Source organism: Coenobita brevimanus, chromosome 38 (assembly GCF_032717465.1).
Source record: "Coenobita brevimanus isolate Jiangsu-jjx chromosome 38, ASM3271746v2, whole genome shotgun sequence".
Classification (NCBI taxonomy): domain Eukaryota; kingdom Metazoa; phylum Arthropoda; class Malacostraca; order Decapoda; family Coenobitidae; genus Coenobita; species Coenobita brevimanus.
The window spans coordinates 43579256-43605199 of NC_136991.1; positions in this window are offsets into that span (position 1 = coordinate 43579256).

The window sequence follows — 25944 nt, forward strand, 5'->3', positions numbered from 1 at the left end:
CTTTTCCTGTACTGAGATACAACAGCGACAGAGCTACCAAGGAATTCTGATGAAAGGGGAGTGAGAGAGAAGCTCCAGCGGAGGGGACGGGAGGACAAAAATAAAATTGTCTGATGAAAGAAGAGGAGGAGGAGGAGGAGGGAGAAACTAGATTAATGGTGAGGAGTTGGAGGAGAAGAGACAAGCAGAGAAAGTGGGGCAAATCGAATTCAGGTAAAGGAACGGTAAAAGGACGACAAGCTGATAAGGGTAACGTGAACAGATACAGTGGAGTGACAAGTGACGAATATGAGTTTGTGACAGCTGGGTGTGACCAGGACCCACCTATACCAGGTCAGCCAGCCAGGGGACGAGAATAAGCCCGTCTCGCGCAGGCTAGCTTAGTGACGTCATCTTCGCCTCTCCTCTCAGTGAAGGGAGTTACAGGTTCCACACGCTCTCACTTCTTCAGCTGTTGTTACTATCACATTTTTTTTTTAAATAAAACATAAGGGTAACAAAAAAACAAGTTATTAATAAACTAATAAAATTAACAGTTTATGTCTATAAACTGAATACAAGGAAATGCAGTAAGAGAGTGAGACAGCTACAATGAACAGTTAAGCTGAAACTAACCGTGTCCATTACTCATGGCTTATAAGACAAAATAATTTACAGAGAAAAAAATACACACAATATAATCCTGATAACTAACCCAAGAATGAAAATATATGGTCTAATAATAATGTGAGCTTGTACTGGTTAAACATAGCACAGTATTGATGCCGTGGCTCTGTGTCACAAGATAATTTATGACATTATTTTGCTCTTTTTTCTTAACAGGCTTCTACAGGCATCCTTTTGTTTGTTGAAGGTAATAATTTTATTTAAATGTTTCATCCTAAAGAATACTGATATTCTAGCAAAAAATTCAACTCCGTCTGATGGTAAACATATTCCAGTGCTTTCTATCTCTGAGGAGAGAGTCTTAACACACCTGGGACCTTCCCTCAGACCTTCACCTTGAGTAGATTTGAATACTTCTCTCATTATATGTAACTGAGAAGAAAACTCTTCTGATGGCATATAGAGTTGTCCTCTGCTAACCACTTCAGTCCATGATTTATCTTTTCCCCAGTCCCCTGCCCTATATCCTAAATGGGGATACTTGTGAGAGAATTTCCTAACAATGTAGCCACCTATATATGACAAGGACTCATCATCTATAACACTGCCAGTAGATATTGCATTTACCTTTCCAGGTGAGAGAATTTCATTATCTTCACTGATTTCTTCAGATATGTCATCATTTTCCTTATCAATATCTAACTCCAAATTCTTGAATACTAAACTCGTTAGGCAAATTTCCAGAGCCAGTTCACGGTCACTTGAATCAACATGTTTGGAGGTTTCACCTGGCAGAGTCTTATCAAACAAACATGTATCGGTCTCATCTCCTAGACTTATATTTTTTGCTTCACTGACCAACTGAACATCCCTTCCCAACACATACTTTCTCAGTCTATATTTAAAGTTGACTGCATCCGGGTGATCCTGAGGTCCACTCATTTGTTATACACCCAAAGAAATGTTCTTGGCAGTCCTGATTCAGTCTTCTGGTCATTATGAATTCAAGATTGTAGTTACTTCTCAACATATGGAACAGTCTTTTAAGTGAAAGGCTTGATAAAACTATTCCTCTCTGAAAATTGTACAATGACTTTGAGTTACCTACTCTCATGGTTTCCATGACATCAATCATTTTATCTAAAATGTTTACCTGTGTTATCAAATTCATTCCATATGCACAACGCTCTTTTTTGTCACTGTACATAGACGAGTTCATCGCATCAAACCATTCATCTACCAATGAAATACATTCGGCAGTTGTTTTCCAATTCTTACTTTCCAAAAGACCCTTGTCACCTAAATACTGTAGAGACTTTGAACAGGTCTTTGACAACAACTGTGCAGCATACTTAACTCTCTGCCGTTGCTGTCCATGTACGTTAAGATGAAGATCACTTAATTTATAAGCCAATCCATACTCCGTTTTAGTCTTTGCGAGCATTTCCCCTATGCATGCAACAGTAACAAAGTCTCCAACGTCCAAAACAAAACCAGAATCAAGAAAATTGTTTCGGACGAGCTTTATCAGGTGAGGCACATCAGCAAAAAGAAATATTTCCCTTTCAGCACATGGATTTTTGAAGGATACGCTCTTAGTTTTTATAGGATCAATACCAAATTCTTTCCATACCTGCATATTACAAGGTCCCAGATCATGCACTACTGCTACAACAGCGTATCCTGCTGACTCTACACTCTTACTTATTTCTAACAAAATCTTATGCATATTTGATTCATCAAATGCAAAATATATTGGCTGTTTCCATTTACTAGCTAAGCCTCTTAGCATGACAACTTGTACATTCTTGTACGGCTTATAGAGTGTGTCTGTTGCTTTATCGTAGCTCCACTGCTTAGCAAGGCTCATTATCAAATGATAAGATAGTAAGCTTTTCTACTGGGCTTAGCGGCAGTGCTGGTGGCCGAGAGGCGAAGCTGACGTCATTACACCTCACTCCCCCATTAATCCCCTGCGCGAACAGAGCAGGCTGGCTGACCTGGTATAGGTGGGTCCTGGGTGTGACAGGGTATTTGCGTCCTGCATTACAGCGGGAGGATTTGCAGGCGTAAATGGAAAGTTGACTTGGTAGGCTTTGTGCGATTCTAGATGAAGTCTTGCAGTGGCATTCCTACCTTATATAAGGGTCCCGTGGAATGACTGTCTTACCAACGCAACTGTAAGGGTTTTGACCATTTGCGGGCCAGTGTACTGACATGAGCTAAAGTTCACCGACAGTTCCCTGCCAGCACTGTATCCTGCCTTTTGAAATTTCTCATTCTTCCCCGAACTTCAGAGAATAGCCTTCCTCCCCGTAGTTTTGTTGTGCGAGTCATATTGCTGCCACAAAAATAATTCATGTAAAATCTTTCACCGCCACTGTCGGGAGGGAAGAATCGACGAAACTTTGATCGTAATCATTCTTTCAGACAGAAGTCTATCTATCTATCTATCTATAGCCCGACGCCCTAATCCCGCAAAGGGTGGCCGCAGACAAAACGCCTTCAAGTCGTTCTGTCACCCACCATTTGACTACCTTCCCCCCAACTCACCCCCCCCCTCCCTCATATACCTCTCAACTCCATCCCTCCACCTCATCCTCGGTCTACCTTTCCCTTTCCCTCCCTCCACCTCACTTACATACACCCTCTTAGTCAGTCTTTCATTCTCCATTCTCTTCACATGTCCAAACCACCTCAGTGTATTTCTCCTAATCTTCTCAACCACATCCACATCCACCCCACAGCGTTCCTTCACTTCTTCATTCGTCAACCTGTCCCTCCACGTCACTCCACAAGCTCCTCTCAAGTAACTCATTTCCACTGCTTTCACTCTTGACTTGTTCCCCTCTTGCAAGGTCCATGCGTCGCTTCCATACGTCAGGGTAGGGATCACAATACTATCATGCAGTGACTTCTTAACTTCCATACTCACCTCCCTATTTCTCATCATTGCTTTCAGTGTACCAACAACCTTCCTTCCCTGCTGTACCCTTTCACGCACTTCATCCCCTAAAGTTCCATCCTTACTCATCACACTACCCAAGTACTTGAATACACTCACATACTCCATATCCTCACCATCCAACCTCACTGCACACTCTGTGACTTCATTCCTCTCAAACACCATAACTTTACTTTTGTTTACATTAACTTTCAGATTCCTCCTCCTACACACTGTCCCAAATTCATTCACCAAACCTTGCAACTCCCATTCATCTTCACTCAACAGTACTGTATCATCAGCAGACAGCAACACCGGAAGCTTCCAAATCTCACCCTCATTCATTAGAGCCACCCCCACATCCACTGCCCTACCCTGCACCTCCTTTACCACCCCATCCATGTATATATTAAACAACCATGGAGACATCACACAACCCTGTTTCAGTCCCACATTGAGATCAAAGAACTCTCTCAGCTCACCATCCACTCGCACCGTAACCCTAGCTCCCTCGTACATACTCTTCACAGCACTCAACAATTTCCCCTCCACTCCATATATTCTTAATACCTTCCACATACCTTGCCTGTCTATTCTGTCATAAGCTTTCTCCAAGTCCATGAAGGCAGCATACATTTTCCTTCCCTTCTCTAGATACTTCTCCACTAAACATCTTAGAACAAATATCTGATCTACACACCCTTTTCCCTTCCTAAATCCCCCTTGTTCTTCTCCAACTAGCTCCTCTGTCATATGCCTAACCCTATCAATGAGTATTCTACCATATATTTTTACCAGTCACACTAAGTAGGCAAATACCCCTATGGTTACCACATACTTCTCTCTCTCCTTTTCCTTTGTATAGAGGAACAATTATACCTGATTTCCAGTCCTCTGGAACCCTTCCCTCTTCCCAAGCCAATCTACACAACTTCCATATCCACTCCACAACAATCTCACCCCCATACCTAAGCATTTCACCACACACTCCATCAATTCCTGGGGTCTTTCCCAACTTAATATTCTTCATCGCTTCCACTACTTCCGCCCTACTGATCTCTTCCTCCCTCCTCTCATCTCTTCTTCTCCCAGCCATTCCTCAACCACTTATACACGCACTGCTCTCACTCTCCACATTCAACAAATCCTCAAAGTGCTCCTTCCATCTCCTCAGTTTCTCTCTCTTCTCCACCAACAATCTATTATTCCTATCTTTCACTCCCCTACTATTTCCCCTTTCACACTGCCTTACTTTCTTTACCTCCTTCCAAAACAATTTCTTACTCTCCCTCCATTTCACACTCAGATTCCTCCCAAACTCCTCATCCACTTTCTTTTTACTCTCCTTCACCAGTCTCTTAACCTCCCTTCTCCTGCTCACATATACCTCTCTCTTCTCTCTCTCATCTTCTCCCCTACCTCTACTCGCTAACCATTCACTATATGCCTTCTTCTTTTGTTCCACAGCTCGTTTCACCTCATCATTCCACCATGCTGTCCCTTGCACACCCTTGCATCTCCTCCTCACTCCACAAACCGCCTCACACGCTGCGCCTATCTCTTCCGTGAATATCTTACATACGTCTTCCACCCTTTCCATCTGCTCTAGCTCATACCTTCCCAGTCTTTCTTCCACTATGCTCTTATACTCTGTCATTTTCTCACTATCTTGCAATTTCTCCACTCTTCTCACAGGAGTTGCTTCCTCCTGTCTTCCCCTTCGTCTCCTCAACCACTTTCTTTGCAGCTCTACCTTGGCCATCACTAAGTGATGGTCCGAGACTCCATTCCCCCACCCTCTCCACACTCTTGCATCCAACACTTGTCTTCTCATTCGCTCATCCACACACACGTAGTCTATCATTGCCTTTCGTTCAACAAGTTCACCAGCCATCCTCCTCATTACTCTCCATGTATACTGGTGGATCATCTTATGCCGAAAGTAGGTGTTGGCTATTGCCAACCCCGTACAAGCACAGCTGTCCACCAAAGCACTTCCATTCCCATCTACGTCATTGTGTTACACTCACTCGCTGAAACTCGGCCTCAGATTCCGGTTTTTCGTCTCATTATCTCAATTACGAGTAGTGTGTGTGTGTGTGTGTGTGTGTGTGTGTGTGTGTGTGTGTGTGTGTGTGTGTGTGTGTGTGTGTGAAGCCTTTAGTGGAAGTGAATAACGACGACACACGTCAGCCAAACATGACGTACTTGTTATTCTTCCTGGATAATAGCCCTCCTTTTCTTACTCTGGTTGCGTGCATCACATTATTGTCATACATAATATTTCATATCTCGACAACCGACAGGGAAATGGCAGTTTGTTGATCGTGGGAGTTGCCCGTCATATTCTTCTAAAAGTTCAAATTAAATAACCAAGAAACCCGTGTGTGTTTCCTGTCTACTTCAACGTGTTACCTTTCCGAAACCCAACCTCGAATTGCGGCGTTTCCTCTCAGTATCTGATGCAGTTTGTGTCAGGCCTGCATAATATACAGGTCTTTGAGGAACAAGTTCATCTGTCTGGGAGATTAACTCTTCTGTGAACACACACACACACACACACACACACACACACACACACACACACACACACACACACACACACACACACACACACACACACACACACACACACACACACACACACACACACACACACACACACACACACACACACACACACACACACAGGAGGGGGGGAATGGAATGATGAAAAATAGAGGATGATGATGATGGATTGAGAGTAGGACGGGGAACAGTGAGTGAAAGAGATATGGCTAAAAGGATATGATATAGCCAGGGCGAGAAATGGGCATGGAAGGAAATATGGAGCTGCAGAGTAAATAGGAGAGGCGGGCAGCCTGCTTTTGTTTATATCGCCATCAGGTATTTGGTGGCCGCTCTGTCGTTTATGGTCATCATCATCGTCATAACTTTTTTTTTTCGTATTATGGGATATAGAAATTGGAGCAGAGAAGCACAAAAGTAGAACCGACATTATAGTGACCAATAAATTTACTCATCTTTCGACGATTTTCTTCGCTCTACGTCTCAGGTCAAACGATGCACTCAAAATGTGCTTCACAGTGCATGTGAACAGACACCATTCCAAAAGACATGTTAAAAATGGGATAAAAAACTTTGCCTGTGCATATTTCATTCATCCTCTTCCTCAGCTTCCCTATCACAGTCATACACGCTATTCCATACCCATCACGTTTTTGTTTTCCACTCCTCTGAGCTTTATCTTCCCTGCCACGGTCATATAAAGAGAGTCCTCTGCATCTTCCTTTCTCGACTGTTGTTCACTGACACTCGGTATCTCTGCCTACAATACATTATCAGTTATACTTCTGTGAAGATTCACTACATATTTTCTAAATTGCGTGTAGTTAGGCGCTTCTTTGTGTTTGAAATATTAATTAGGCTGTGTGCAAAACAGTCAGCGTCCTTGAGTGGTTGATGGTGGCGACCATCATCCGTCCATTTGATGTAGTACTACCTGCTTCTACCTCTACCTTTATCATTTTTTTTTTTCTATCAGCCCTCCTCTCTTCCTGTTTTTCCCATCCTTCCTGTCACTTTTCATTACTCTTCCTTCAACGCATGGAGAATGTGAATATGACTAAATGAATACTGCATCAGTAAAGTGAAAATGAAAGGCGGGAAGTGGGAGCTAATATGAATTCTGAATTGAAGAATAAATGAGAGAACAAGGATGACCAGTGTATTGTATGTGGCAAGGTTGATTAGGATAGAGTAAAGAGTTGCCGATTCAGGGCATAGTTTGCGGGAGTGATTGTCTTGGGTTAATTTGGTGGCCAAGTTGGCAGAGATACCGCCTTGCAATCACGAGGCTGGGCAGCATAACTGCTTTGGGAGAAATGGTTTTCCTCATGTAGGTGCCAGATCACTTTCCATCCCGTGAGCTAACCACGATGGTGGGGATGGTTATCACGGTAACTCCAGGTGATAAGGTGGCAAAGGTTTCAAGTTCAGTCATATTCAGCAGCCACCTCAGTATTTACTTAAGTATATATGAAACAGCAGCATTCTTATCATACACGCCAAGATCTTCCTCAAGCACATTAGTGTTTGTATAGCACATTGTGCACCAGAATTTTCTTTCGTTGTTTATGTAAGGATTTAATTATCGGCATTCTCATGAAGCACGACAACGTTTTCCTTAAGCACGTCAGTTTATGCATACTATTCGATGAAGCACGACAACGTTTTCCTTAAGCACGCCAGTTTATGCATACTATTCGATGACGTCTTTCTTCCCCATATCAGTCTTAGTGTTGTTTGTGTTTTGATTCAACAGGGGGGGGGGGGACTGTTACATTGAGAGGGTTAGTGGAGATTGGTACTAGACCTTTCACTGCTAGAGATCTTCCCCCCAAAAGTAATACATTCTAACTGATGCAGAAATAAAATACAAAATACAAAAGAGTTAAACACCATTATTTCATCCATCACCACATCGTAGCACGCGTCTGACCTGTTAAACCTAAGTCACGTGCTGCTCCTCACCACACGTGCAGCCTTAGCCTTTAGTTCACACTCCCCCTTCCCCTGCCGCAGCCCCCTTCCTACCACCACCTCATCTCACTCATACCTCCCTACCCAACCCCCATCTCTCTCCCCCTTGCTCCCTTGACTGCCCCCCCTCCCCTCTCCTTTCTTACCCTTGTCCCTATTCCCATCTCCCCCATCTCTCTCTTCCCCCTGCTCCCCTGCCTCTCCTCCTTGTGCTCTCCCGCCCTCCCTCGTTCCCTCTCTCCCTCTCCCCTTCCTCTCTCTTTTCTCTTCTCCCCGGTGATGAAGGGTGATGAGACGCCACAGGGCAGTCAGCTAACCAGTACTGTGATCATCCATTACAAAGTTTGGGCAACAGTTCAAATCGTGCGTGGTACCAAGCCAAACCAATATCAGATTCGCAAAAACTCCAGATTGGATTGTTTGCATCCAGACTACTGCCAGAGATGTTGATTTCGCTCCTGTACTGAACCCTTCTTGCCTAAGAACAAAGTTGCATTGTCAACCCTGGTATGCTCTTATGTTGCCAAGATGTTTATGCTTATGAACCGAATCCTGATATCAGTACTTCGAGAGCCAGAGTAATTTTGTTTTTCTTTTTTGGTGTTACCTGATCAGAAACTCATTTACTGCTAGCCTTCCCTTCCAAAGTAGTTTCATTCTGAGTCACTTATGGTACCCTTTTCTTAACGACTGCAGTTCTCATTTGGTTCTAATACCCACAATTCTTAGTAGTAGCGTTCTCATTCACTTTTGGTGCGCATCCACATAAGTGCGTCTTATCGCATTTATAATCACTCTTGGTCCATACCCCTCCCCCTCCACTCTCCACTCGTCACTCCTTTCGTCACGTACTTGGCCCCCCCCCCCCCCAGGAAAAAAAGAAAAGAAAAAAAAGGTCCGTTAAAAATTTTATAATTATTCTCTTAGTAATTCTTGTACAGCTTTTGTACCAAAATAATTTTTTGCTATTATTTTACCATTTTTGTTCATAAGAAAATCTACAGCACATCACCAAAAATTAATCCTTTTTTTACCCTGTTAATTTTTCGTTATCCTATCAAAACTTCCTCTACCACAGTTCCATGAAAAATCCTTTTGATGTTACTGTCTTTTTCTCATGTTTTACTACTGTTCCACAAAATATCTTCCTCTACTCCTCTTCTTGTTTTTTAAAAAACCGTTATAATAAAATTCTACTACTAGTACGCCAACATTCTTGATATTACGACCAAGCTTTTTTCACCACTGTTAGGTCAAAACAGTCCTCTCACTGCCATTCAGCCAAAAAACACCCGAGAAATTCTCCTACCTCTGTCCCTTCAGTAATTCTTTTGTCATCCCCATTGGGCCTCACAGCCATCAAAAATGATTCCGTCATCATTCCATCAAAATCCCTTCTGTCACAAGTCCACCAAAACTTGGTCGTTATATTTCCGCCAAGTATCCCCCAGTCTTTTCCATCAGGCTAAAGCGCCATTATTCATCCCTGAATATTCACTAACATATTCTTTTAGTAATATCCAAAAGTTCTCATACTGTCATCCACTAAATTCTATTTTTTCACTGTTCGAGCAAAGTATCGTAATACTGATCCCATCAAGATTCTTCCATAACTGTTTCATAAAAAAAAAAAAAAAAAAAAAAAAAAAAACACAGTTCTGTCGCTTTCATTAATAATTTTGCTGTTGGAAATTAATGAAAAATAGCTTTATCAGTAGCTCACTAAATTTTCTTTTTCTCTCCTGTATGGAAGAACTACCAAAATATCCTTGTCACATCCATTTGACACAACATCCATTGTAATTTCTTGTGTAATTATTTCACCAAAAATGTGTCCTACCAAACATCCTTCAACATTTATTGCCTCACATATCCCTCCGTAACTCCCACTGAATCTAGCACCCATGAAAAATATTCATTTCTTTACTCCATCACAAGTTCTTAACAATTCTTACATAATTCTCTATTCCATTAAAACTCGTATCTCTGTTCAAGCAAAATATCCTCCTATCACTAAGCGTCTGTACTGCGGCCTCCCTCCCTGCCTGCCTCCCTTCCCTTCAGACCTCAAGGCAATTAAATTCACCCCAGAACTTCAAAATCCTGGACCACTTCAGGCGTCCCTCGTCCCTCCACCAGTCAGTCACCTTTCTGCCTCGCATGGGGCCAAACTTTATGTCTGACCACTACAATACGCCCAACAGAATTCTCATACTCCATAACTTTCATTGAATCTTATTTTTCTTTTTCACTTAGCAGTTGTCTGTGTAACAAGATGTCCAGTCAGTTGTTGTTGTTGTTGTTGTTTTTTTCACAGGGACTGGCACTGTACAGAGGGCCTTCATTAAGGTTACTGTACATATACATAGCTGGATGTCGATCTTGTTTCATTTTCCCTCCCTCTCTCGTGTCATCAGATGTTCCTGCGCTTCTCAAGGCTTGTGTTAAGGTGGTTTTCATTCCTTTCCCCTCCGGCAGTTCCTCATACTGAACACTGAGTCACTCCAGCCATCTTCCCGTTATTCGTCACAGTGTTCAACTTTTTCGAGTTTCTTTTAATTTTCTGTCTCTTGCCATCGGACGTTCCTGCCTTTATCAGGCTCCAGGTAGACAGTTTTAAGTCCTTTCTTCTGCTGTTTGTCATACACTGCGTTTTCGGCCTTGTTTCATTTTCCTGCTGTCTTTTGCCTTCGAGTGTTTGTGCAGTCCTCTGTTGACAACTTTAGAACATTTCTTCACCTCCAGTGAGAGTGTGTGTGCGTGTGCAGCGTGTGTATTGTGTATGTGTGTGAGTATGCGCTAGTCTGTGTGTGTTGTGTGTGCTTATGTCTGTGTGTGTGCGTGTATTTGTGTGTGTGTGTGTGTGTGTGTGTGTGTGTGTGTGTGTGTGTGTGTGTGTGTGTGTGTGTGTAGGCAGAATTTAAATATTGCTGGATTAACCTGTCGTGTCGTAAATTTGTAGACTGCGACAACATAATTATTGTACCATTTATATATATATATATATATATATATATATATATATATATATATATATATATATATATATATATATATATATTTAATTAGCCGTATTAAGCTATTTTGGTGTACCTAAGTCCTTCGTTTTCCTATCCGACTATTCTGTTTACTCTTGTCAAGCACTGAACCTCATCCTCCCTGCCTCCCACCTGCAATTTCCTATAATTCCGCCGATTGTCCTCCCTCTCACCAGAGGCAGCGTGAATTGTGAGTCGACCTACTCAGGGTTCGCACACACGGAGAGATGGCATTGACAGCACTGACTGTAACAGGTGGAAGTGCTGGAGGATGTACGTGACAAGGGTGCTTTGAACATGTACACGAACTTGTTTAGCACAATGTTTCAGACGTGTTTGAAGCACATGTTTCCAGCACGTGTGTACGGACCCTAACGCTCAGACCTCTGTTTGGTATAAAAACCACAAAGTTATATATTGATATGAAGGTTGGGAGTTCAAACATTGTGCGTGGATATTGGCGGTGTAATGAATGGCATGGGAAGTTTAGGGGTTAATATCGAGGATTAGTTGCCTGAAGCTGCCACCAGGGCAGTGTGTATTAGCCAGGGATTTACATTGTACTCTGTCATCTTTAGATATATTTTCATTAACTTTATTAATATAAGTGTGAGGAATTAGATAATCAGATCTATAGGTAACAACAGAACAGACAATTTAGTAAGCGTCAGTATTTGGAGGACAGGCGAGCAGGGTCTGAATAGCTGTGCTATGGTCGTTAAGTGTCAGTTCAGTTGGTGCTGTGGACTTTAGGGATCACTAGTAACATCCATATTGAGAGAGAGAGAGAGAGAGAGAGAGAGAGAGAGAGAGAGAGAGAGAGAGAGAGAGACTTGCCATCTGTAGAATATGATCTTTAATCTTATATATAAGTAGGGTGGCGTCTTTTATATATTATGTTTGGTACAAACGGACAATTATATTCAACTATGGAGATTTGTCGTAGGGATTGGGGTAAGAGTTTATCTCCGTTAAAAAAACATGTTAAGTGTGTATCTCGTATTGATGGGGTAAGAAACAAAATCCAGTGTGTGTGTGTGTGTGTGTGTGTGTGTGTGTGTGTGTGTGTGTGTGTGTGTGTGTGTGTGTGTCGCTAAGTACCGTACATGATTATTTAGTAATATCATGAGGCAGCCAAATTGTGTGCACCCCTCACGTCAGCGTTCGGAGTCGTCCCCACTACATACAAGACACCTCCAGATGAATGTCGATGTGACGCAGTAAATGTATCGTCCTGTATTTACAGTGCTTGTGTTCTGAGCACCATCTGCTTTGAACACTAATGCTGACCACGCCTAGTATGCGACTCTTATCACTGACCACTAATCCTTTTGACAAACAATGTAGTGTATACAGTATTTTAGATTCTTGGAGCGGCAGTATTAAAGTGATGGTTAATGTACCTGGGTATGACTGAGGAGGGTGTAATTTTCAGGCCGTGCTCAGGTAGTATTGTAAGCTGCAATGGTGGCTTCTCTCTAGCGTTTATTGTCCCGAAAGAAGTTAAATGGTGGCGCAAAATGTCAGACCACGGTGCAATTTACCATGGAGCACCACGCACTTCATACGCCGGCTGCCAACATTAATATTCAAAAGACAATATTAAGTTTTATGCAACAGTTAGCATGTTGAGCAATATACTTGGCTTTCATCACTTCATTTTGTATTCATTCTGCTGAGAAGTTGATCAGTAACAAGAAGTATCATGCAGTTTTGATTATTTTCATTCACAGCAATCCAGCACATTGCCTGTTTCTTCCTTGTTAATGCAGCAATAATTCATTTCTTGTATGAATGTCAAAACGTGATATATTGATGCTGATGTTTAGTAATAATAATAATGATCATCGTCATCGTAACGTCGTTGTCCTCTTCGTCGTCGTCGTCTTATAGTGGTCTTAGTCATTGTCATCGTCATCATTTGTTTCAGTTGCTTATCATCCCACATGAATTTGTTCATTTCACTATGATTACACATCGTTATTTATTTCTAGTTAATTAAGGACGATATTCTTCAGGAGGGACGAGATCTTTCACATAAAGAGTATTGAAAACAACCGGTGTATCCATTAACCCTCTCAGTACCATGGTAGCTTTTCATTCTTGCCACCACCCCATTACTTCATTCAGCTCTGACCAGACCGATGGTAATGAAGGCGTTGCACTATATTCTTGTTCTCTGAAGACGATTTCATTCTGCTTAATGGAGACCGCTTGTAATGAAAGAGTTAAATTTGAGTCTTATTCCCACCTGAAGTTTTTTTTCTTTAGTTTATTGGGGACGCTAGTTGTGAACGAGGAAAATTTTATGGTCTCTCCTCAGATTATTTTGTTTATTTTGGAGGCGATCGTTTAATATGAAGTAAAATTTGAAAGCAATCACTGTGAACAGTTTCAGTGAAATATTTGTTTCCTCCATCCACAGGACTTTTTATTATCATGTGGAAATTTCCCTGTGCTCTTGCTTCCTCCATACGATGTGTTATTTCATGAGTTAATTTACGTCTTTAATAAGCTGATGTTTTCATGTGTTAATTAATCTTCTTCTTTAATCCAAACAATTGTGTTCAGCCCAGGAAGGGTGTCTGAGAATGACTGGGGTATTAATCTGAAAGAGTCCTAGTAACACGTGCCCTTATTATGTCTCCGCCCACCTATGGTGGAGGAGGCATTAAGTGTTTGGTGTGTCCGTGCGTGCGTGCGTGCGTGCGAGCGTGGGTCCGTGCGTGCGTGCGTGCGAGCGTGGGTCCGTGCGTCCGCAACACTTGCTGGCGCGATATCTCCTGAACACATTGACGGATTTCCACCAAACTTTTGTCAGTGATGCAGTATGAGATGATGATGAATCAATTAGGTCAGCTAGGTCAAGGGGTGAAAGGTGAAGGTCATATAGGGTCAACATAGTTTATCTGTGTGGGCCAGATATCCCGTGAACCCCTCAACAGATTTCGATCAAACTTTTAAGGGACGATGAACTGATTAGGTCAGCAAGGTCATAGAGGTTGTATGGCGAGGCCGTGCGCATGGCTTGGCCAAGGTATACCCAGCCACGGTTTGCGTCCACAGCTCGGAATTCGAGTACTTGGCGTTTCAGTTAAGGTATATTTTTGCTTCCTGTAATTGATATTTTCAGTTTACGAAGAATGGAACAAGTTAACATTCATGATATGTTTCATTTGAGATTAAATCTGAACGCGACCTTTAGTGGTTGTGTTTGTTGCTGTGGTGGTATTAGTAATGGTGGTGGTGGTAGTAGTAGTAGTAGTAGTGATGGTGGTGATGGTTTCCTCGGTGTCGTGGTGGTGGTGGTGGTTGTAGCAGTAGTTGTAGTAACAGTCGTAGTTGTCGATCAATTAATCAGTCATCTTTATTTTGTATTTTACATACATACGATATACGGTCTTACATCACAAATATATAGTCCACAGTCTAAGTAATATACTTATATTGTGATATAGTTGATGCCTGCTGCTGCTGTACTGCCGCCGCTGCTGCCATTTACTACTACTACTACTACTACTACTACAGAGAATAGCTACTGTTCCATTTCCTTCTTATTAGCTACCCCAAAATTACATATTATTAAAGGCTGCTTTGGCCAAACCAGTAAGGCAGGCTTGCAAAAGTGGAGTTAATTTCATGTTATTAAAGTGTAGTGTGCGGATAGCTGTTGGAGGAGAATTAGTTTGTATTAACTTTTTGAATAAAATGAAACTATACTTTGTGACCAAAAATCTGCTTCTCTCCATCTTTATTGCAAAATTGTGACAAGAGATTAATATAGGAATACGATGCTAGTCACGAAGAAATGCTGTGGAAAATATGTAGAGAAACAGGACTTTTTCTTTTCTGCTGGAGGCACGTGATATAAGCCTCAAGGACGAAAATCTGAGCCAAGTCAAAGGGAAAAAGAGCATAAAACATCCGCATCATTCTTGGTCCCTTCAGACTGGTGACGCATTTCAAAGTTTGTTTTTGATATATTTAGACGATTGTATGCAGGTGCGGGTAAAATATTCGATTTAGAAGGGTTAGATACAGCCTCCAGTAACCCTCTTAGCACTTAAGATAATTCCAAAGTCGAGTGAAATCGTTTGAAAGTTTCGAGAATAAAGTGAAAGGTACGTTCTCGGATTATCCCTCTGTCATAAAAAGACTTTGTAGTTACTTGTAGCTGAAGTTATCTATTAGACTTGTGGACGAGCGGTTGTTATAAGTGAGTCGATTTGTAAGTAGATAATCTTGGTTCCCTTTTGTCATGCAATGACAGGAGAGGTAAAGAATAGTATGGGACTATTTTTATTTGTCTTGGAAATATTAACACTCTCACACACGAGTGGGTATAAGTAGAGTCCCTGTCTCCCTGTCTCGCTCTCTCTCTCTCTCTCTCTCTTCCAAGTTGCTAAGCCTTTCTCCCCACTACCTGCCGATTCTATGGCCTCTCTTCTTCTGAGCTCTCTTTCCTAAATTCTGGTGAAACGAGTCGTGTCACGTGTGTTCCCTGTGGTTGGAAAGTTCTAGAAGCCTGTGTGTGAGTATGTGTGTATGTGTGTGTATGGTCACTAGGCTTTGTTCACCTGGTGTATCGCTGACAAACTAACTGCATCATCTCCTGACTTGCTACTTTCTAATCTGTCGTCAGCTTTTCCTCAGTGTAACTTGCAAGATCATTTCCCATTCCCAGGCTCGCATAGAGCTGTCTATCTGTCTATTTATCTATCTATTTATTATGATTTGTAAGTATAATATGGACTCATAACATTGCTCGGTCCACGCAGCTGAAGGTCCTCCGACAGCAATTATCATTGACACATGCAAATCTATTAGTACATAATATTGATTATAATATTGTATACATATAATATTCATAGTAAATAGTAATTATCCAGTAATATTACATTTTAAACAAGTTGTATACATATTTGAATAAATGCATTAAAAGTAAACTATTTAACTGTAATACAGTATGTACTTGGGTTATTGTAGCGAAATGCATACATACAAGAAAAAAAAAATAGTTTAAAATTAAGATTATGGTAAGAGTTATTGATATTTCATTTAAAGATAATGGTACTGGTATGCCATACATGGGTCATTCTTCTTTGTATTTTTTTTCTTATATATATATATATATATATATATATATATATATATATATATATATATATATATATATATATATATATATAATTAATACTATATAAATATGTACACTTCATTCGGGGGGGTTAACTTGGATGCTAACTCTCCCCCCACTAAATACTGACTCCAAATTAGCAATTCTTGCATGCATTCTGTGCATTGCGAACAGCAGTACTGCAAATACAATGCAGAAGATTATAAAGACAGTAGGTGCTGGGCTATACACATAATATGGGTTGAACATACTCAAACTCAAATCTTCCCAGGGCTTCATTGTTTCATTGATCAACTGCATAGTTTCAAACTTAGGTGAAGTCAACTTAATACTTGTGCTCATGTTTAAGTCCATATCAGGCAGTGGGTGGAAATGTTTGTGTGTATGATTGAGAATGGCGTAGTGATTGATGGTGGATAAAGTAGACATGGCTGGTGTAAATACCGCACAGAAGTCTGGTGCTATGTATAATCCTGAGGCTGAAGTATGAGATGGTGGTATATCTGGACAGACTATGTAAACTGATGTGTTATGAGTGAAATAAAAAAACTGTGAGTGTCCAATGCATTGATGGTGTACAAGTTTATCTGGAGCAAAAGTGAAGTTGCAATGATTATGAATATTGTCATTTCTGATGATAGCCATTTCACAAGGGACTGTATCAGTAGGCTGCAACGTGAAAATGTACGCAGGACAAAGATGAACAGCATGTAAGGATGTGCGGCACTTTCGTTCAATCGTTGAATCACTTGCGAAAGTGACAGTGTCCCGTCTCTTGGAGACCATGATGAGTTCGGTGTCTATGTTGATGTTGATGATGACCAAAGTGTTGTTCATGGTTGCATAATTGCTGGTTAAATCCCTTGGGACCCTTTTTTAAGGTTTAGTTTATATTGCACAGATATTACTGAAAATGATATTATGTAGTCCCATATTTTGTTATTTTATATAAAAAAAATATATATACACTGTATACAGTATTAACTATATACACTGACTTGTTCTTCACTTGTACCTATCGTGGGCAGTATATGTGTCAGCACTGTGTGGAAATCTTTGTCTTCACGATTGTGTTGAAGATGTTCATTCTTGCTAACGTCATTTGTGTTGGCCATATATATATTTTTTTTTCTGGTTTTCCTTATAACTTAATTTATCTGTTTCCACTAGGTAGCTTTAATTAATAAATGTTTAATACAGTTCTTTTAATCGCTCACTGAGTAACTGTGATGGTATATTTTCTTTATTACTTTGTAGATGTAATAATGTATAGCTGTATGTATGAAACACGTATTTTATGTAGGTATAAATGGTAACACTCGTTGGTAGTAAATAAATGTTATAATAAATGAATGAATATATACAGTGTAGAATATTTATTGTTGGTGCAAGTATTTAATGACTGAATTATGAAGATAATTGAAGTAGGTATATGTATTTAAGTTGTAACTATACAGCACGTTTTATGTGTTTGTGCAGAAGTTTTTTGTCTATCACTGTGTATTGTATAAATGAAGTGACTATGTAACTCACTAATTTTTACCGTGGTGGGAATTGTGTTAGTGATGGTGCAGGTGGTGAGTTGACTGACGTGGCGTCTTTTCAGCAAGCACGCATGATGACGTCGACTTCCCACATTGGTAGCTGTGGTGAGTAAATGAGTAGCGATGAGTAACTTGAGTGAAGATGAGTGGGTAAGATGAGTTGTGAATATGGACTTGGTATTTGCTTCGTCGTCTTGACCTCTTCACTCCTGTGTCATCGGTGGAGGTTGGGTGGATGTAGCAGAGAGAGGAGGGTGAGGTCTGGTAGTTGTGAATTGTGAGTCGTGTCTCACTTTCCGTTTGTTTGTTTTGTTTTTCTTCCTCGAGGTATTCGTGGTCCTTTTTTCTTGTGATTTACTCGTTGTAGGATGAAGACTGCCGCTACTTGTAGGCGCGTGTAGAAGATTATACAGACAACTCGTAGGGTTGTTACTTGTAGTTGATTGTAGATGGTTGTAGTTCGTTGGCTCGTCGTACAAATTTCAAGATTGTTTGTATCAGTACTTTGTTAAACTACTTGCAAGGCGTCGTGTGATCACTTCTAAATCAGCGTGATGATCGTTGAAACGGATGAGGGGTTGGAGAGAACTGTCAGGAGCTGGTTGTAAGTTGTTGGTTGTGAGAGGTATTTTTTTGTTTTCAATCTTGATATTTTGTAGGAATTCACTGTTGATTCGTAGACGAGGTTCGTATACGTTCGCTGCTACCAAATGTCATAAAAAGACTTTGTAGTTAATTGTAGCTGAAGTTATCTATTAGAGTTGTGGACAAGCGGTTGTTATAAGTGAGTAGATTTGTAAGTAGATAATCTTGGTTCCCTTTTGTCATGCAGTGACAGGAGAGGTAAAGAATAGTATGGGACTATTTTTAATTGTCTTGGAAATATTAACAGAGTCTCACACACGAGTGAGTATAAGTAGAGTCCCTGTCTCCCTGTCTCGCTCTCCCTCTCTCTCTCTTTCTCTCTCTCTCTCTTTCCAAGTTGCTAAGCCTTTCTCCCCACTACCTGCCGATTCTATGGCCTCTCTTCTTCTGAGTTCTCTTTCCTAAATTCTGGTGAAACAGGAGTCGTGTCACGTGTGTTCCCTGTGGTTGGAAAGTTCTAGAAGCCTGTGTGTGAGTATGTGTGTATGTGTGTGTATGGTCACTAGGCTTTGTTCACCTGGTGTATCGCTGACAAACTAACTGCATCATCTCCTGACTTGCTACTTTCTAATCTGTCGTCAGCTTTTCCTCAGTGTAACTTGCAAGATCATTTCCCATTCCCAGGCTCGCATAGAGCTGTCTATCTGCCTATTTATCTATCTATCTATTATGATTTTGTAAATATAATATGGACTCATAACACCTCAAATGTATTTTCAAGGTGCTGAATGCATCCCTCGGAGAAGTAGTAAGGAGCACAAATTGTACTTTTAGCTTAGTAGACACTGAAATAATTGATATGAAAAATGTTTTGGTGCTGGTTGTGGTGAGAGAATACGAGAAAAATCAAACCGCCTCTCTCTGTCTCTGTCTCTCTCTCTCTCTCTCTCTCTCTCTCTCTGCGTAAATGCATTGCCTAAATAGCGCCCTTCATCGTTTACATCTTCAAATGCCTCGGGCTTTTAAAGGAAGGATGAAGACGTTAAACAATCAAGTAAATAATAGGCAAACTGGCATCAGCGCGTCATTTGAAACTTCTAAAAACAACATCCAGTGACCTGTACGGCTTGTGTAATAGACTAAGCTATTAAGATAAAGTTATGAATGTCATTTTTATTATCTGTGTATTGAGAATGGTGAAATTAATGTTGGTGTATATACAGGATCGGTGTAAATTGGAATCAGGAGAGTATTGCTATATCGCAAGTTCCTAAATTATCTATGTCACGTGACACCGTGATCAACTTCAGTGCGCTACGGGACTCCCTGGGATAGAGTTGGGTGTGTGCTTGCGGTTATTACATGAAGAAAATGAAGTTCTCATGTGTTTCTTGCTTCGAAAACTGACTTGCAGTGTCTGCACGAATAGTGTTGTATCTGCAAATAAGGGAATGGTTTGATCGGGATGCGAAATAGGAGTTCGAGGGCGGTGAAAATGGCGAGACTGAAGGACGCGTCGAGTGGACGGCGCCATGGCGCAATGTGTGTGTGGCGTCACGCAGTGTCGATATACGTAGACTTAATGTAGGTTATGGATAAGTGTATATTGTAGTTTGTTAATTTTATGTTGCAGGATATTATATTGATTTTGTTTCGTGAGCACGGCTTGCTGACTTTCTCTGCAGCCTAGTACGTTTGTTTTTATCTTCTCCCGTCTTTCCTTCCTCCCCCCCCCCCTCCTGTCACTGTCCTTATTCGTTTTTCCTCACCTTATCGCTTATTCCCCCAATTTTTCAAAGATTTGTTAGGCTATTTTTGCTTTTTTTTCACTACTCCTTTTTTTATTGCCAGTGTATTGTAACTCTCTCTCATAGGTAAACAACCTAGAATTTAAAGGGAACCCAGGAACATGTGCGACAGTTTGTGGGATTTGAAAGGAAACCTAAACAATAACACGTTTGCTAGAAAATAGAAACATTGGCAACTGTGACTGACTACTCTCACTTGGCTCAAAATTACAATCTTTTCATCTTAAATGCTGAGTTGTAGCAGTCCATTGACACTGGAATGTGATGCTAGTCAAAGAATGGCTATGGAAAGAATGTAGTGCCGTAAGTGTCTTTATTATCTCTGAGCTACATGAAATAAGCCGCAAAAAGACGAAAATCTGGGCCAGGCTCGAGTAAAAACAGTTTAGTGTTGGGTGAGTATTTAAAACATTCATGATTAGTTTTTATGACCAACTTCTTGGATTATGTCAGATGTATTGAAGGTCATACTGCCATAGTACTTGATGGAAATTGTCAGGTAAGTTTGTATTATGCTGTACAGTACACTTTGTCAACGATGTAGTGTGTTCCCACTTTGGAGGCATCATTAACCATGCCTAGTCATATCATGGTTGAACAAGAATGTGTGTGTGTGTGTGTGTGTGTGTGTGTGTGTGTGTGTGTGTGTGTGTGAGTGCGCGCGCGCGCTTTAATTCTTCCTTGGCTGTTTGATGAATTTAAATGAAACTTTCCAGGTGAGTGTCGGGTTACTGGGAAGGTCTTCCACTGTATACAATTTTCCAGACAAAAAATTATCAAAAATAGTGAAAAATAAAGTAGATTCTCTCTCTCTCTCTCTCTCTCTCTCTCTCTCTCTCTCTCTCTCTCTCTCTCTCTCTCTCTCTCTCTCTCTCTCTCTCTCTCTCTCTCTCTCTCTCTCTCTCTCTCTCTCATACCCCCACATAATTCCACAAGGTACCCAGAAGTAGGCCTATTGCATTTTCTTTCAAATACTACTGCCATGTTAGTATAGAAAACCTTACCGGATTTCGAAAACGTCTGTCATGAAGATGCAATGTTTAGACACGAAGATCATCACAACATGTTTCCTTGAATTGGGTGGATGTTTGGAATTGGTGAATCGTTCAGTTATAATATATGGTATTATCATTCGTCATATGAATCTGGAAAATTAAAAACCTGAAAGTTGACAGGGGGGACTGAGTGATGGAGATGAGCTGTAAGAGAGAGAGAGAGAGAGAGAGAGAGACGATAAGAAAATAAAACTGAAAGTGTTTTCTTTTATTCAAGTATTCCTAGAAAGCAGAGCTACCAAGAAATTTTGATGGATGAGGGAGAAAGATTAGCCGAAGAGGACATGGTGAGATAGAGGTAAAAATAAAATGATCCTGCTGAAAGGAGAGATGTAGGAAGGAACACGGAAAGAAAGGAGATGAAGGAAGACAAGGAGAGAAAGAAGAAGAGACAGGGAGAGAAAGAAGAGGAAAGAAGAGACAAGGAGAGACAGGAGGAGAGTTCGAATCGAGGTGAAGGAAAGGTGAAAGGACGACAGTCTGATAAGGGTGACGTGAACAGCCACAGTGGGGTAAAGAGTGACGAATGTGACTGGCAGCTGTTGCTCACACGGTATTGTCGTCCTGTATTTCGTCGGGAGTACAGACGGAAATAGAAAGTTGACTTGGTAGGATTTTTGTCATTCGCGATAAGGTCCTGCAGCGATATTTTTGCGTAATGTGGCCGGTCGAACATGAATGTCATGCATGCACGACTCGTGCATAGAAAAAAAAAAAAGTTCTCCGTCAGCTTTATGTCTTTCCTTCCATATTTACAAGCTGATATTGCTTTCAGTGTGTGTGTGTGTGTGTGTGTGTGTGTGGTTGGTTCACACACAACAATACGGTCCCGATATACACTAAAATTAATTTATTTAATAGAATTTGTGAAGCGTTCAGTTATCATATTTGGTATTACCGTGCGTCATATAAAATTGTAAAATAAAAAAATATGCGAAAGTTTAGAGATGGGTGGCATGTGAGTGATGGGCTGTTGAGAGAGAGAGAGAGAGGGGGGGGGGATGCTGTACTGTAGAATAATAAGGATCGTGTAGCATACGTAAAGGATAAATATGATAGCATAATCAGGAGACATGATACGACATTGTCAAAGGAAAAGAGACAACTGATAGTATGGAATAGAGAAAGGAAAAAGTGGAAGCTGGAGGGAGGAAGGGGGAGGAAAGAGGGAGGAATGGGGGAGAAATAGGAGAAATGAATGGGGAGAAAAGGAAGATAGGTCGATAAGAAGTAAGGAAGAGAAAGAACGAAAGATAAAAACTGAGGATTGAGGGAGCAAGGTCGAAGAGAAGAGAGGAAGGAATGAAAACAGGGAGTAGAGAGGCATGAGTAAGATAGGAAAAAGAGCATTGAGGAAGGGGGAAGAGAGAGAGAGGGAAAAAAATATATAGAGGAATGGAGGGAGAGGAGGGAGATACGAATAGATGTCGTGTGTAAGGAAAGAAACAAAAATAAGTAAATTAGAGAAGAGAGAAAAGATGGCAGATAACTAGTATGAGAGAAGGAAACGTAGAAGGAAGATAAATAGGAGAAAAGGAGAAAAACAACTAAGATAGAGATCAAGAAGTACAGAAAAGCTATGATGACTAAAGGATAGACGAGAGGAGAGAAGGGTATAAGATTAACAGTTTATTTATATCTATCCATCTGACTCTTTAGCTGTCTATATATGTGTGTGTGTGTGTCTGTGTGTGAGAGAGAGAGAGAGAGAGAGAGGGGGGGAGGGAGTAAGGAACGAGAGAGGGAAGGTGGTTGGTCTGTATTTACATAGAGTTTACAAGCCTGTGCTGGGTATTCATGTATACACATCTATGGACATTGAATAAGAAGCCAGTATGAGATATACAAAAGTTTTGGGCGAGAAAAGCCAAACGTTAAAATGGGGATGGTACTGCCCTGGCGGAGGTATGCATACTGTGCGCTCTTTGAGTGTTCTTATTCAGGCATATAATTGTGCAATGGCAGTCAATACGTTTTCCGAACACCAAAACTTCACAAAGATCTGCTAAAACAACCAGTAATATTTATACGGCTTGGAAGGGTTATAATCTGTTTGGTTGTTCGGAGCCTCTAACGTGTAAAAGTATTATTGGCTGAAATAGTCCATGGTAAAGAAGTTCACTACAGAAACTGCTGAAGGTCATTTTTGCTGAACTGAAGCAGTGACACGCGACTGCCTTACGTCCCCTCAAAGGAATCCCTAATCAATATTTGAAACGAGAGTTGACATGGTTGTTACGTGTATTCCTCAGGTTAGAATTGAGCCCTAAACTGGCCTTTGACGTAAATCAGGCAACTGTAGCGTGCCTATGTGGCTGGACGGGGTTAACTGCCGTGCAGTCAGGGACACAAGCTCTGATAGATCAACGTGTTTACATCGCACTGGCATGGTCGCTACTTTCATCCCGAACGCATCGCAACAGTATATCAGTTACGGGCTACAAGGATGTCAAGCCTTTCTCACCTTGGGATGTTTAGCCTGCTGACGGCAGGGAGAAGCGGAGGTGACTGAATATTTGGCAAACTATTGCCCACTATAGTGCAGTATTGAATATTAGACAAAATATTGTTCACGATTTTACAGTACTTCAGTGGATCAGGGATGCAGGTTGACACTGCTGTCTGCCCATGAACACAGCAACATGCTGTCATATCTCGGAGTCTTCTCGGGGTATATGGAAAGCATTGCGTAAGGTGTCTCTGTGCAGTAGGATACGTGAGGTGTGGCATTGTGAGGTATAGAAATGCGATATGTGACAGTGATGTGGTAGTGTGTGGTGCAGTTGTGTGTAACATGAATGTGAGGTGCATCAGTGTGTGAGTATGAATGGTATGATTCTGAGGTGTGGTAATATGTAATGTGGTTGTGTGGTGAGACTGTGAGGTGTATTAGTGTGTGTGGTATGGTGTGTGCGGAAATGTATGGTGTGGTAGTGTGTGGCGATGTGATGTAGTAGTGTGTAGGGTAGAGATCTGTGGTGTGTAATGTGGGTGGGTGTTATTTGGAAGTGTGTACCGGTTCTTTGGTAGTGTTTGATGGTGTGATGTTGTGGTGTGTGGTGCGGTACTGCGTGGTGTGTATGTGCTGTGGTAATGCATGATTATGGAAGTGGGTGATGCTGTATTGTGTGGTGTAGAAGTGTGTGGTGTGGTAGTGTGTGATGTGGTGTGTGTGGTGGTCTCCCCATGGCTGAATAAAATCGTTTCGAGATAGCAAGAATGAATATAAATACAGACACGACCGAAGACGTTAATAGGCTCAAGACTCACCTTCAGTTGTTTGTATACAATTGTCTGGTGTCAGCTGGAATGAATTTAGAGTTGCCTCGACCGTGAGAGCGTTAATAGTGACATTATAAACACTCAGTCTTTCAGTACTCACTAAGCAGAGTTTCGTTTAGCGTTAGCTGGAAAATAATACAAGTAAGAGTTAATTTAGTTTGTCTGACAGCGTCACATGTCAGACAGTGTCTCCGGGTAAAGTTTAGTGGAAGTATTTGTTTAGTTTGTTGTTCAGCGGAAACTTTTTCAATCAAAGTTTATGCTGCTCACTGATGCGTTGTAGACAGTGTAGGCGATAGGAAGATGCTGTGTAGTAATTTGAAAGGACTGTAAGCCACTTCAGTCCGTTACTGTATTTCTCCATTTTATTCTTGCTACCTACAGACGATTGTAGTCGTGTTAGGAACGACCCTGCAGTCTACTACAACTGGACTTAGGATTTACTGGATGACCACAATCGACGTTTTGTTGCCACCTCCTTTAGTGTATTTATTTTACAGATTTCTTCTGATCCCTTCATCGTTGCTAATTGATCTATGTTTCGATACTTTTCATCATCTGATTTTTTGTTGTTAATCTGGTCTTCTGTCACTCTTCTGGGTTTGTCCATGTGACCTCAGCTAAATCTTATGTAATTTTTATACATTTCCACCCCTTCAGGCGAATAAGTGAAAGTAGAGTTTCAAAGAACACATTGAGAAACGAGACGACAGATGGCCGGACAAAAAGAAAAATCAGCAGGCGGAAAAAACGAAACAAGGAAATGAGAGGAAAAGAAAGGATAAAGAAAAATGAGGGAAATAGAGGACAGAAGAAGAAGAGAAGACAGAAGGAATAAAAGGGTAAAAGAACAGAGACAACAGGAGGAAAAAAAAAAGAGGTGAAAAGGAGGAAGGAAAGGATGTAAAGAAGAAAAAGGAACAAATGGAAGACAACACAGGAGATTGAGAAGACAGGACATGAAGATATATTGACGACCAAACAAAAGAGGACATTACGAGGTAACATGAGGGAAGAGATGACTGGAGCATAGAAGTACAGCGGGAACAGCACAGGAGAGAGAGAGAGAGAGAGAGAGTCTGTGGATTTGAGTGACAGTAATGTCAAACGTGCCAGAAAACCGCACACCAATTATTGCACTGAAAACTTTACGCTACACTGGAAAAAAAAAAAAAAAAAAAGTCACCTGGCATGCTCCTGGTGGATTATCAGGCCAAAAAATGGCTGTAAAATAATTCAACTGAGAGAGAGAGAGAGAGAGAGAGAGAGAGAGAGAGATAGAGATAGAGAGAGAGAAAAAAAAAAATTTTCTCCCATTACTGCAGCATAAACTTTCACTCTTGTGTATGTAAAACGGCCAAATTCTTCGCTTTATTGTTAAGTTAAAGAGGCAATAACATTTA